At 43.1% G+C, this 15,782-nt stretch overlaps 1 protein-coding gene across 1 annotated transcript in view; it reads left to right on the forward strand.

The window, feature by feature from the left end:
- srbd1 (S1 RNA binding domain 1) overlaps positions 1-15,782 on the forward strand; it is a 123,104-nt gene that overhangs the window by 65,268 nt on the left and 42,054 nt on the right. The window lies entirely within an intron of this gene.

Here is a 15,782-nt window from a genome sequence, read left to right on the forward strand (position 1 = left end):
CTCTATAAGAAAAGGATGCGTTTTTGCGTTTTTTCACATATGGAGGTCAGCAGAACAGGAAAAAAGGGATTTTTTTTTTTTGGTTTGTCACAGTCTTACTGCTGCTGTGCTGAACCAAGCTGCGCATGCACCAAAATGATTATTGATTTCCAGATGAATAGATATTTAGCGTTATTTTTTGCTATTTTGTCATCATTTTTTGGGGGCCTGACAGGGTTCTTGTTGGCCTCTGTTCTCATAGTGTTGACTGTTTTGCACTATATTCATGTCATGGTGCTTTATTACACTAGTGATGAACACAAGTGTACTGTTTAACCTTAGCCATGGGTGTACTGTAGTCCAAACACAATGCCACCCAATCAGAGTGGCACCTGTAGTTCTCTTTAAACTGGACTATGGCCCTCATCAGATATCAACTTGTATGGAAGGCTAAGGCAAGTCTAGGTAAGGTAAGTGTGCTGCTTAGTGTATTTGGTCCCTCTTAAAATGGATTTGATTTAACACTACAAAATTTCCTGTGTACATGCCCAGATTATAACACTACCGTCAACATGTTTCACAGATGAAATGCGTGGTTCATATCAAGAACAATTCCTCTATTTCTTCACACTGTTCTCTTTCCATCACGCCACCCACAGGATTTAGTTTCAGAACTGTGCAGAGTTTTAAAGATATTTGGCAAACTGTAATCTGGAATTTCTGGTTTTTAGATTTACCAGTTATTTACATTTTGTGGTTAACCCTCTGAATTTACTCTGGTGGAGCATTTTCTTGATTGTTGACTTTGCCATAGATACACCTGCCTCCTAGAGTGTGTTCTTGATCTGGCCAGCTGTTGTGAATGCACAACATAAGGTCTTTGGGTTCAGAAAATTCATTCTTCAGTGGGTGTTAATCTTAAATGTGCTTTTTCATGTGTTTAGTTTCTTGTAGTATCAATGCTATGAGGATTTTCTGGTTATTATTCTTTTTTATCTGTATTGCTGAAGGTTGTGCAGGCATACAGTGGCTTGCAAAAGTATTCAGCCCCTTGGTATTTCACGCATTTAAATTTGTTTATGGCGTGTCAAATACAAAAAGTAAATCAGGCTTCTCAATATAAAATTTCTAAAATTATCTTCCTTAGACTCAAACTGAAAACAAATCTCTTCAACTTGATATAAATTATTTAAAAATGTAAAAGCCAAGATGATGGGTTGCATAAGTAATAAGCCCCTTTGGTATAATACCTGTAAATAATCAGTTTAATTGCCAGTTTTCTTCAGACAAGTTAGGGGATGGATACATGAACATTTCCAAGTTACTGAATATGTCTTGAACTTTATTTACATCAGTTATGAAGAAATATAAACAGTATGGCAAGCTATGGTAAATCTGTGTGGAATAGACAGTTCTCAAAAACTGAGTGACTGTACAAGAAGGAGAAGAGTGAGGAAAGCCACCAAGACACCCAGACAACCCAGGAAAGGTTTTAGGCTTCTGTGGCTGTGATTGAAGAAATTGTGCACAGTGCAAATTCTGCATTTTGTATTTCCAGTTATACAGCTTCATGATGAAGTGGTATAGAGGAGGGTCTTCTTTCACTAAAACATCATATCTAGGCTTGCATCTCAGATGCACATTCTGGCAAATTGTAGATGAACTTTCAGGTCTTCTTTTTAAGAAAATCCTCCTCTGCTCCACTTCATCATGAAGCTGTATACGTAACTGGTGATATATCATCCAGAACTTGCAGTGCACAACTTCTCCAATCACAGCCACAGAAGCCTATAATTTCTTCTGGGTTGTCTAGGTGTCTTGGTGGCTTTCCTCACTCTTCTCCTTCTTGCACAGTCACTCAGTTTTTGAGAACTGTCTCCACACAGATTTACCATAGCTTGCCATATTGTTTATATTTCTTCATAACTCATGTAAATAAAGTTCAAGACATATTCAGTGACTTGGAAATGTTCATGTATCCATCCCCTGACTTGTCTGAAGAAAACTGCAATAAAATTGATTATTTACAGGTATTATACCAAAGGGGCCCATTATTTACGCAACCCATCATCTTGGCTTTTATATTTTGAATTAATTTATGTCAGGTTGTAGAGATTTACTTTCAGTTTGAGTTTAAGAAAGATAATTTTAGAATTTTTTATATTGAGAAGTCTGGTTTACTTTTTGTATTTGAAATGTCATAAACAAATTAAAATGTGTGAAATACCAAGGGGCTGAATACTTTTGCAAGCCACTGCAGGAAAAGATTGACTTCTTGTGTCTGTCTGATTGTCCATCTGTCTGTCTTTGTGTCAGTGTGGTTGATGTGTATACGATATGTTAAACACTTTGGTGTATCCATAGGAAACTTAAGGCCACTTCACTATGACTTTAAAGAAGTTTGATGTTGGGCACATTATGAATTTAATTGTACCCACCAGGGGGCACAGTCTCAGAAACCTTGTGTATAAGATTACTTGACAAAGACTTTGTGGGTCAAACTGTATCTCGCGACACAAGGTCATCTCACTAGCACCTCAGAGTAGTTCAGTGTTGGGCACATTTTGCTTCCAATTGTGGCTACCAGTAGGCTGTGTCCTTAAAGCATTGTGTATGTAGTGTCTTGGCAGTAACTTTGTACACAAGGTCACCTCATTAAAACCTCATCAGACATGTTCATTATTAGGAGCATGGCAGTTTTCATTTTAGCCTCCAGGGGTAGAGACCTTGAGACTTACCCTATGGTCACATTTGCTGCATGTGACAGAGGCAAAGTGATGACTTGCCATTTGTTTTCAGTCAGAGTGAACATTTTGCAGCACCAAGAGACAGCGGTCACTCTGCTGCCTGCTAGGAGGGGTCAGAATAGACCAGAAGTCTATTTTATGCAAATGATGAGCGATGCAGCACGGCGACTGTCAATCTCAGTGAATAGGCAGCGTCACGTCATGTGGTTGTTCACTAGCTCAAACAAAAGATTCTAAGATGGCAGAAAACGTGCTGAAACATCATTTGTAGTTTATGCGACTGCAGGTTATTCATCCATCCATCCATCCATTTTCTTCTGCTTTATCCGGAGTAGGGTCGCGGGGGCAGCAGCTCAAGCAAAGCCGCCCAGACCTCCCGATCCACACACACCTCCCCCAGCTCCTCCGGGGGAACCCCAAGGCATTCCCAAGCCAGCCGAGAGATGTAGTCCCTCCAGCTTGTCCTGGGTCTTCCCCGGGGCCTCCTCCCAATGGGACGTGCCCTGAACACCTCTCCAGCGAGGTGTCCAGGGGGCATCCAGAAAAGATGCCCGAGCCACCTCAACTGACTCCTTTCGACGTGGAGGAGCAGCTCCTCCCGAGTGACCGAGCTCCTCACCCTATCTCTAAGGGAGCGCCCAGCCACCCTGTGGAGGAAACTCATCTCGGCCGCTTGTACTCGCGATCTCGTTCTTTCGGTCATGAGCCAAATCTCATGACCTAGGTGAGGATCAGAACATAGATCAATCGGTAAATCAAGAGATTTGCCCCCCTACTCAGCCTCTCTTCACCACGACGGTCCGATACAGCGACCGCATCACTGCAGATGCTGCACCGATCCGTCCATCCGTCCCTCACTCGTGAACAAGACCCCAAGATACTTAAACTCCTCCACTTGAGGCAAGGACACTCCACCGACCTGAAGAGGGCAAAGCACATTTTTCCGGTCGAGAACCATGGCCTTGGATTTGGAGGTGCTGATTTTCATCCCGGACACTTCACAGTCGGCTGCAAACCGCCCCAGTGCACACTGAAGGTCCTGATTTTGACAAAGCCAACAGAACCACATCGTCCGCAAACAGCAGAGACGAGATTCTGTGGTTTCCAAACCAGACCCCCTCTACACCCTGGCTGCACATAGAAATTCTGTCCATAAAAATAATGAACAGAACCGGTGACAAAGGGCAGCCCTGGCGGAGGCCAGCATGCACTGGAAACAGGTTTGACTTACTACCGGCAATGCGAACCAAGCTCCTGCTGCGGTTGTACAGGGACCGGATAGCCCTTAGCAATGGACTCCGGACCCCGTACTTCCGGAACACCCCCCACAGGGTGCTCTGAGGGACACGGTCGAACATCTTCTCCACATCCACAAAACACATGTGGACTGGTTGGGCAAACTCCCATGAACCCTCGAGCACCCAATGGAGCGTGTAGAGCTGGTCCAGGGTGCCGCGACCAGGACGAAAACCACACTGCTCCTCCTGAATCCGAGGTTTGACCATCGGTCGAATTCTCCTCTCCAGTACTCTGGAATAGACCTTGCCGGGGGGGAGGCTGAGGAGTGTGATCCCCCTATAGTTGGAACACACCCTCCGGTCCCCTTTCTTAAACAGAGGGACCACCACCCCGGTCTGCCAATCCAGAGGCACTGTCCCCGATCGCCACGCGTGTCAGCCAAGACAGTCCCACAACATCCAGAGACTTAAGGTACTCATGACGGATTTCATCCACTCCAGGAGCCTTGCCACCAAGGAGCTTTCTAACCACCTCAGTGACTTCGGCCTGGGTATTGTATGAGTCCGCCTCTGAGTCCCCAGTCTCTGCTTCCTCTTCGGAAGACGTGACGACGGGATTGAGGAGATCCTCAAAGTACTCCTTCCACCGCCCAACAACATCCCCAGTCAGGGTCAACAGCTCCCCACCCGCACCGTAAACAGTGGTGGTGGAGAGCTGCTTCCGCCTCCTGAGGCGTCGGACGGTTTGCTAGAATCTCTTCGAGGCCGACCAATAGTCCTCCTCCATGGCCTCCCCGAACTCCTCCCAGACCCGAGTTTTTGCCTCTGCGACCGCACAGGCTGCAGCATGCTTGGCCTGCCGGTACCTGTCAGCTGCCTTTGGGGTCCCACCTACCAACAAAGATAAGTAGGACTCCTTCTTCAGCTTGACGGCATCCCTTACTTCCGGTGTCCACCACCGGGTTCGGGGATTGCCGCCGCGACAGGCACCAGAGACCTTGCGACCACAGCTACGAGCGGCCGCATCGACAGTGGAGGTGGAGAACATAGTCCACTCGGACTCCATGTCTCCAACCTCCCCTGGGATCTGGGAGAAGCTCTCCCGGAGGTGGGAGTTGAAGACCTCGCTGCCCGTCTCTTCACTCGAGTGTCCGAGACATGTCGCCGAAGGTCAGATGATACGACTACAAAGTCGATCATCGACCTCCGGCTCAGGGTGTCCTGGTGCCACGTGCACTTATGGACACCCTTGTGCCCGAACATGGTGTTCGTGATGGACAAACTGTGACTAGCACAGAAGTCCAACAACTGAACACCACTCGGGTTCAGATCGGGGAGGCCGTGCTTCCCGATCACCCCCTCCAGGTCTCACTGTCGCCGCCCACGTGGGCGTTGAAATCTCCCAGGAGAACAATGGAGTCCCCAGTCGGAGCGCTATCTAGAACCCCTTCCAGGGACTCCAGGAAGGTCGGGTACTCTGCACTACTGCTCGGCCCGTAGGCCGAGACAACGGTGAGAGACCTGTCCCTGACCCGAAGGCATAGGGACGCGACCCTCTTGTTCACCGGAGTGAACTCCAACACATGGCGACTGAGCTGGGGAGCAATAAGCAATGCGACCCCAGCTCTCCGCCTCTCCCCGTGGGCAACGCCAGAAAAATGAAGCGCCCAGCCCCTCTCCAGGAGTTGGGTACCAGAGCCCAAGCTGTGCGTGGAGGTGAGCCCGACTATCTCTAGTCGGTATCTCTCAACCTCCCGCACAAGCTCAGGCTCCTTCCCCCCCAGCGAGGTGACATTCCACGTCCCAACAGCCAGGGGCTGTGAGCATGGACCGGGCCGCCGGGCCACCCGCCCTCGACCGCCACGCAATCCTCTCTGCACCCGACCCCCATGGCCCCCTCTGCAGGTGGTGAACCCACAGGATGACTGCAGGGTTAGTGTATGTGAAATTTCTACAAGGTCTTCATGGATTGGTATTGGATTTGCAGCTGTAGGTTATATCTTGCACAGGTTTGAGCTTAGTGCAGGTTAGAGTCAGTATTACCTTTGTTTTTAACAGTGGAATGCTTAAATGCATTATAAGATACCGGTGTTGTTGAATGAGCTTCTGTTATGGTACTGATTTAAAAGCAAAGAAAGAAAGGGGGGGAAAAATCCAAGAGTGTAGAGACCAGAAAGTGAACAACCTGTAAGGGTGAGAAATAGAGGAGAATAAAAAGACAGTAGAGACCAACATATGTCAGTGGAAAAGGAATCACTGGTCTGGATTTATCATGCATGTGTTTGTACATATATGTGTGGCATTGTGTGTGCGTCTTGAGTGTTAGGTCACACACCCATGTCTCTCATCACGTTCTGACGAGGCTCTCTGGGACGTCTGGGATTCTGCACCTCCCGCTTTCAGATCATGTGACTAGGTCAACAGATGATAATATAACCGGGTAAATAAACTCTGGGTGCTGATAGATATGAGATGGGGCATCACTTTGACCTCTGTTCATGCTTGTCTACACAAACAAACACAAAATCCACCCCATCCTGTTTCCAAGTCGGAGGATATCTATGCGCTTATACATGTGAATTCATACTATATAATGGAGGAGAGTGTGTGAGTTATGTGCATCCACACGAATGTGTTTCTGTGCAAGGACATCTGTGCGATTTGTGACCCCCTGAGCTTTCTGAAAGTTTATTACCATTAGACACAAAAAGCATAAGGGTAGATGTAACTCTAGACAGCTGGCACAGCATGTTTTCTCCGTCGCTCTCCCTCTGCTGACCCACTGAGTGACAGCTCTGAGAAAGAGGAGGAAATGAGCTGAACACTGAAAAAGTGAGGCCTATTAAAATCAGATTGGATCTAACTGTTGGTGTGGGAACACCGTTCTACTACTGGCAGACTGACCATTGGGTTTTTACTGTCATTTCATATTTTTATAACAAGAAATATATATATTTTTAATGGGTGTAAAGGAGATATTGGCGTTTGGAATATTTGTGCGTATAGTTTTTAATATGTGCGTCATTTCTTTTCCTGGGTGTGGCATTTTGACAACTCCTTCGTCTGTCAATCTCAGCTGCTATGGCGCCTGTTGTCAGTTGAATAATTCCCAAGGCCGTAAAACCGACTGCTGCTGGAAGAAAACACACACTGCTGTGTAAAAAAACAGCTCGCAGCAGCCGGATATTAAAGAAACTGTCACTCTTCTTCTCACCTATTTTAACCACTCTTCTTCCTCTCCTTTCTCCTCCTCCTTACTATGTCCACTTGTTCAGCTGGTCCTTTCCTTTGCCTTTTTTCCTGCGCTGGGTTTGTAGTTTTAAATATTGCAACTTGTGCACTGTAAAGAACCTTTCAGATGTGCAGCTAATGATTTATATTTTCACCAGTTTTAGTCAACCTTTGAGTAACTTTTCTGTAAAGTTTTTTTTCTCCCATTTCTGTGTAGTTTCTTTCACAGCTCAAGTCTGCATTAAATGCAGTGACACTGCTGTTAAAGATGTGTACAATATCTAATATCTAATAGAATATCTAATTTCCCATAATATAAGACAAAATCACTTAACAAGTAACATTTCAGTCAGATAAAACTGCTTTTGAATAAAACATTTCTTAGAATTCTGAAGTGAAAGATTTTGCCTTACATGAAGTGCAAATTGATGTTTTGACTTGAAATTAGACAAATAAACTTGGTAATATTTTGAGTTTTTGCAGTGTATGTGTCCTTTGAGTTTGCCTCTATAATAATAGTAGACAGAACAATAAAACAAAATTTTGCATCCATAACCTCACCTGAGCCAGGTGCAAATAATTAATGCAATCCAGCAGATATACATAGCTTCAGATGCAGCTGAAGGTCATCATGTTAGGGTGTTTGACTTGGAGAATCCCAAATCTTGTTTTGAAATCTGAGCTAGTTGTGGCCATCACAGTTTATTATTTTTTTATTTTTATGGTTGGTGTATCTGTCAGTCAAGTAGACCTGTCATTGAAAGATGTATATTTAAATACCGAGTCACTGTGGCAAAAACATACTATTGTATTTCTCAGTGTAATCTAATGGGGTTTGTTAAAGACTTGCAGGCCATTAAAAGAACATAATCTTTGGCATGTATACAGTACATATTACTCAAAGTAAATCAATAACAATCTTTTGTGACTTTGCTATAATGCTTTAATTAGGTGTTTTCACTGCAGGTCAGGTTCACTTTCACACCAAGGCCTCGGTGGCTGTGCATGAAAAAACACATTTTCTCTTTCTCCTTGCCAACACAGCTGACAGGAGCAAAATGAGCTAAGAGAAGGAATAAGTGATTGATTGCTGATAGTGATTGTTCCTGCAAATGCACAGAAAATGCAGACACTTCAAGACTTACTTAGTGGTAGATGCTGCCAAAAAAAAGTATCTACTGTTTATCAGTTAACTATTTCATTATTCCTTGAGGTATGTCACAGTTTGTAGATGAGTGATTGGTGGAGATTAAGCTTGTCGTTTATCTTGCATCTCCGATTTACACAGATTTATGCAAACTGCTTACTAGATTATTTGCATGCTTGCCGAGTTCTGTCGTTTTATTCCTTAATTTGGCATGATACAGTTTGTGTGGATATCCTGTCAGATCTCAGAAGTTATCTGGGCCCAGTTTTATAAAGAAGTCTAATAACAGAGACAGTTAAAGTTTGAAGCAATTATAACAATAAATATTCAGTTTTTTTATGCACAAGAACAATTACCTAAATCACTGGCCTAATTTCAAGTCATTTAAAGAGAAATAAATGGTAAATAGGCTGTATTTATGTAGCGCTTTTCCATCTGCATTAAATGCTTAAAACGCTTTACAATGACACCTCACATTAACCTATTCACACAAACACACTCCCACACCGATGTCAGGGTGCTGCCATGCAAGGTGCTCACGACACAATGGGAGGAACTAAGTCTAATCTTGTTTAGTCAACTAAACACACTTACTTGACTAATTTTTTGATGTTAGTCGTTGCACAAAGCGCTTAATCTGAGAAAGTTTTGCATTAGCCAACTGATGTTTTTAGCCTGGTACAGAGGAAGCTAATCTTATTTTAGTTGATAAAACTTCAGTGTCTTACCTGAAAAAAGGCTGCTATCATGTACCACAACTTGATGGAGGAGGAAGGAAGGAGAGACTTGCGGTGGGAGCAGGTGTTCTGGGACCGGAATAATCCATTGGAGATGTTTATGGACGCGGAGGCCGGAAGCGCTTCTCCTCTGGTGCGGTGGACGGCCATGTTTGTAGCAGATGGACCAACCCAGAAGTAAACAAAACTGCTGTGCATTGGAGACCTTTCTCAGCAATGGCACTTGCGAGGCCACTATGACCATGAAAATCGTTGACTAACAAAAGACGGCTAATGTACAAATTTAGCCGTCAATGTGAAAGGGAGATTAGACGGATAACGTTAGTCGACTACTAACCGTAGTCGACTAAATAAGCTTAGCCGAATAAAAGATGAGACTGTTTTATGAAACCGGGCCCACGAGTTGCATGCGTTTCCATGCTTAACTGAGTCGGGAATCGTGAAGTGCATGCAGCGTTAAACTTGTACTCAATGTGGCTGAAAGCATTTAAAAACAACAACAAGCAGTTAAATGTGATAATCTGGCTTTGTGTTGAAGGAAAAAATTTTTATTTTAAAATCCAATTGTAATATTATTATTACATGATTTCTAAGCAGTGATAATTCAAAATGTAAAAATCTGACATTGTTGAAAAGATCACACAGTGAATCAAAAGCACAAAAGTGAGAAGTGATGTGAAAAATAAGAATACGAACAAAATTCTTTCTGGAAAAAAACCTTCAGACCACAATAAGAAATATATATACTTTTTAAATTTAGTTTTATGTATTTATTATTTATGTTTCTTTTTTCTTTTTTTGGACAGCACAGCATGAGCTAAAGATGTAGTTTCTCGACAAATGTTGAAATTGTTTTGTTGTACAAGTCCAAACTGCTGGTCAGATCAATGTCGTTTCTGAGTCTTGTTACTGTGATTAATTTGTAAAGAAATCTTGTTGCTGTTTGTTGTTATGCTCTGTTTTTTGCAACCCCTCAGATATCGCTCTGTGTGAATGCTGACGTATGTGTACACACATTTATTGGTGGGTGATTACATCGCAGGAAGTTGAGAAATAGCCAGTAGCCATTCATGAAAGGTGTTGGGGAAGAAAACCATAAAACCATCTCCTTGCTGTCATACCACTTCACTGGTTAATGAGTGGTTATTAAATCCACACATACAAACATGTAAACGGCCCCAAGCCTACATGACTACAGTATATAATATGTTGAAGAGTGAGTTCTCAAAGGCCTTATAGAAGCTGCCAATCAAGGTGGCCTTCAGATAACCTCAGGTTCTCAGTTTGTCAACTCCCAGCAATTACCTGACAGTGAAAGATGCCCTGCTGCAGTTTCACTCTGCTGTCACACACGTGCACAAGGCAGAGCACTTAAACAAGAAACTACAGTCTTGTATTGTTTTGTTTAAAATTACAATTTTCAATTCACTGTAGACCTGCATCAATGTAATAGTACAGTACTGTCTAAGATCAGTCAGGCTATGTCCTGGGTTAATCATAAACATTGATTTTAAATGTAAATATGAAAATTAGATATATTTACTGAGAATATCAGATTTGCGTTGCTGGGAACGAAAGCCAGGTCTACATATAGGTTACCCAGCTTCTATTCATTGATCTACCAGTGTAGCTGTTAGTACGGCTAGTACTCTGTCTCTTGTCTGTGTTGTGTTTGACTCCTCCCATTTGCTTCCTTCGGGATGCGAACTTGTGATCTCCAGCACGGGAGGCGAATGCTGTAACAAGTCGGCTAAATCCCAGCCTCTGGCCTGAATGACCAGAGTATCCTTTTGGTGTCGGGGGAGCGAGGCCTATTAACTGCCATATGTACAGCGACCCCTGCTGGTCTCTGTCATATGAGCAGATCTGCTACAAATATGAACGTGCCAGCTCTTCACCCACCTATACCTCATTTTTAGACAAACATACTTGAGTGCAGTTGGTATCTTAATTAGATGACATGAGAACTGGGCATTAGACGTGACAACTGGGTCTGGTGGAAAATAGTAGTGGCACCTGTGCTGCCCTTTCTGCTGCTTTGTACTGGGTGTACATTAGATACCCAAGCCTGTATGTATTTTTCTTATTTTATCTTCGAAAACTAAGACTTTAAGAAGCATCTCTTCAGTGAAATGGTTCATAATGAAACCTGTCTTTGTTTTTCCACCTCATTTTGCAGCAATTTTTTTTTCTATCTCCCACTTTCACTCGGATTGACACATGGTAATTCAGCAGTGCTTAAGTGCTCTCTGTGCAACAGAAGCACTTTGTTTATGCGTATTGGTTGCATTGGTTGGCTGCCTTTAGCTGGTTTACAGCCAAACTAAACTTGACCTTCACACGTATGGATCCAGTCCATTGGCTCTGGAGGATTTTTGTTTGGGATTTTGGCTTTTTGGGCCAGGGAATTTGGGAGCAAGTGAAGGTGGTTTTGAAAATGACGTGTATCACTTATAGGAGAGTTGTAGAGTTAAGAGTTTGAAATGATCTGGCTGTTGTCTATACCAAAGTTTGTGTGTTTACATGGGGAGGTGATGGTCTAGTGGTTAAGCGTTGGGCTTGAGGCCAGAAGATCCTCAGTTCAACCCCAGCCTGACTGGAAAATCGCTAAGGGCCCTTGGGCAAGGTTTTTAATCCCCAAGTTGTTCCCGGTGTGTAGTGAGCGCCTTGCATGGCAGCACCCTGACATCGGTGTGTGAGTGTGTCTGTGTGAATGTGAAGCATAATTGTAAAGTGCTTTGAGCGTCTGATGCAGATGGAAAAGCGCTGTATAAATGAGTCCATTTACCATTTACATCAGGAATATTTCACATCATCTCAATAAGCTTTTACCCAGCAGCGCACAACATAGCGCAAGTGTCATTAATAGTTTCCAAATGACGCTGTTATTTTCACACCTAGCATGGTAAGGGTGAGGATGGAGTAGCACCAAAAGGTGCTCCCGGTGTATAGTTGAGTGCCTTGCATCGCAGCACACTGACATCGGTGTACAAAATTGGGTGAATGTGAGCTGTCATTGTAAAGTGCTTTGAGCAGCATGCAGATCCACCTCTGATCTGCATGATGAATTGGCACAAGTTTTATGCTGGATGCCCTTATATATGGAGAAATGTGGCAGGGGTGGAATTTTAACTAGGAACCTTCCTCAGTGAAACCAAACACACTAACCACTTGGCCACCACCCCTGCTCATGCTTTGACTTGTTAACTTACAAGAAAACCTCTAATTTGAGCCTGCTCGAATATCAAAAAGGAATTACATGATATTGACTGTTTTAATTCAGTCAATAAATACCTCCTCTGTGCACCCTCTGCTGTACTTTGGACACAGATGAGTGAGAATGCCTTCTTTGTAGTAAAGTCGAGCTGGACACGCCCCAGATGTGTTTTAGTCTGTGCACAATGGACCGCCAAGATGGGACCTTAAGTCGCTCAGTAAAGTCATTGTTATAATGTGAAATGCTGACCTGGTATACCCCAGTGACAAAATACTAAGACCTCGTTCAGGCTGGGTTTGTTTTTCTGATTCTGAACCGTGTTATTTGGATTTAAGATAGATGAGGTCTGAACACAAATGTGGCTTCTATCCTGCCAGCTCAGGGATCATGATTTCAAGCTTCCTTACTCAGTTTGTGGGCCCTCAGCATCCTCTCCACTGTACCAGCGTTCAGTGCAGCTGCAACAGCAACAACGGCTAACAAAATTCTTTCTTTGCAGCACCTACTTGCTAAGAGAATCTGCCAGGTGTGTTCCCTTCCATGTGTCATGCCCGTGCTCTCATATCCAGATACACACACACACACACACACACACACACTCTCTCACATCTAGATCCAGGTAATTATTAACAAATTCTTTGGTTAAATTGCAAAGAATTTGGCTTGACTCTGATTGAGTTTGGACGCTTGTGTGGGATGAGCCGGTCTGAACAGGTATGAACGCTGTCCGCCTAGAAAGCAATCCGGGTTGAATCCAGATTGAGCCGGCTTGCCAACCCCATTCTGAACGGGTGGTAAGTGTCAGGACAGAGTAGCGTTAAATGTTGGATGCCCATGATGAAATAATATTGTAAAAGTAAGTCCCTTCGGCTGCTCCCTTGTTTGCACTCGGGGTCGCCACAGCAAATCCAAGGTGGATCTGGATGTTGAATTGGCACAGGTTTTACGCCGGATGCCCTTCCTGACGCAACGCCACATTACATGGAGAAATGTGGCAGGGGTCGGATTTGAACCCGGAACCTTCTGAACTGAAACCAAGCGCATTAACCACTTGGCCACCACCCCTGCATTGATGAAATAATATTGTACAAGCATGTTTTGTGAGGTGCATTTTTGGCCTCTAAAATTGAACAAATGATAAGGGTGAAAATGAGGTTGAATAATGGATAGATGGGTAGAACACTCTCATAACGCTGATTCAAAAAATAATTCAGAATGACATTCTCCATGGGTGGACTTAATACAACTATGAGGTTAGCAGCATTCTCAGAGCTGTGTGCACTGTGCATGTGTGTTTAACAGAGCAGAACCTACAACCCCACTTCCAATGATGTTGGGACGTTGTGTAAAATGTAAATAAAAGCAGAATACAATGATTTGCAAATCCTCTTCAACCTATATTCAATTGAATACACCACAAAGACAATATATTTAATGTTCAAACTTATAAACTTTATTGTTTTGTGCAAATATTTGCTCATTTTGAAATGGATGCCTGTAACACATTTCAAAAAAGCTGGGACAGTGGTATGTTTACCACTGTGTTACATCACCTTTTCTTCTAACAACACTCAATAAGCGTTTGGGAACTGAGGACACTAATTGTTGACGCTTTGTAGGTGGAATTCTTTCCCATTCTTGCTTGATGTACGACTCCAGTTGTTCAACAGTCCGGGGTCTCCGTTGTCGTATTTTGCGCTTCATAATGCACCACACATTTTCAATGGGCGACAGGCCTGGACTGCAGGCACGTGCAGAATGTAGCTTGGCATTGTCTTGCTGAAATAAGCAGGGACGTCGGTGAAAAAGATGTTGCTTGGATGGCAGCATGTGTTTCTCCAAAACCTGGATGTACCTTTCAGCACTAACACACCCCCATACCATCACAGATGCTGGCTTTTGAACTTTGCGCTGGTAACAATCTGGATGGTCTTTTTCCTCTTTTGTCCAGAGGACACGATGTCCATGATTTCCAAAAACAATTTGAAATGTGGACTCATCAGACCACAGCACACTTTTCCACTTTGTGTCTGTCTATTTCAAATGAGCTCAGGCCCAGAGAAGGCGGCAGCGTTTCTAGATGTTGTTGATGTATGGCTTTCGCTTTGCATGGTAGAGTTTTAACTTGCACTTGTAGACGTAGCGACGAACTGTGTTAACTGACAATGATTTTCTGAAGTGTTCCTGAGTCCACGTGGTAAGATCCTTTACACAATGATGTTGGTTTTTAATGTAGTGCCGCCTGAGGGATCGAAGGTCACGGGCATTCAGTGTTGGTTTTCGGCCTTGCCGCTTACGTGTAGAAAGTAGTCCAGATTCTCTGAATCTTCTGATTATATTATGGACTATAGATGATGGAATCCCTAAATTCCTTGCAATTGAACATTGAGAAACATTGTTCTTAAACTGTTGGACTGTTTTTTTCACGCAGTTGTTCACAAAGTGGTGATCCTCGCCCCATCTTTGCTTGTGAACAGCTAAGCCTGTTGGTGATGCTCCTTTTATACCCAATCATGACACTCACCTGTTTCCAGTTAGGTCTTCTTTGAGCATTCATCAGCTTTCCCAGTCTTTTGTTGCCCCGTCCCAACTTTTTTGAAACGTGTTGCAGGCATCCATTTTAAAATGAGCAAATATTTGCACAAAAACAAAAAATCTATCAGTTTGAACATTAAATATCTTGTCTTTGTGATGTATTCAATTGAATAAAGGTTGAAGAGGATTTGCACATCATTGTATTCTGTTTTTATTTACATTTTACACAACGTCCCAACTTCATTGGAATTGGGGTTATAGGTTCTGCTCTGTTAAACACACATGCGCAGTGCACACAGCTCTGAGAATGCTGCTAACCTCACAGTCGTATTAAGTCCAACATCCCAAATTCATTGGAATTGGGGTTGTATATTTAATAGCTGCAACTCTACATTACTCCAACACTGACACAATTCACACCTCCTTTCTTTCTTGTCTCTGTATTTTAATCTCCCCCCCCATCCCCCACCCACTCACTTCTGTCCTCCTTAACATATTGACAACATAATGAATTTTTTTTTTTTTGTATTTGAGACAGTGAAAATTTGGGAGACTTTGTTTTGAGACTGATCAATATATCATGCATGCACAGTTAGACTGCTGCAGGTTAAAATAATCATTTCTTCTTAAGCAAGCTGCATTTTTTTTGTTGTTTTAAACAGATAAGTATTATAGTTGACAGTATCTTCCTCATTCTTTCTGGAGTTATATTTTTCACACATGTAATTATTATTACTCTCTGCAAACAAAGGTTTGGTTCTGTAAAAATCATCATGTCTGTCCGTCCATCTATCTGTGTAGTCAGCACAACCCCTCCTAAATGAGTTGGTGGATTTCAGTGAAACTTTATATTATATCAAGATTTGCGTGGTAGAAAATAATTTTGGTCTGATGTTTCCCAGGTGATCTAATTTGCCTTCATATAATGTGTTTCAATGACTTGTATAAATA

Source organism: Thalassophryne amazonica, chromosome 13, assembly GCF_902500255.1.
Source record: "Thalassophryne amazonica chromosome 13, fThaAma1.1, whole genome shotgun sequence".
Lineage (NCBI taxonomy): Eukaryota > Metazoa > Chordata > Actinopteri > Batrachoidiformes > Batrachoididae > Thalassophryne > Thalassophryne amazonica.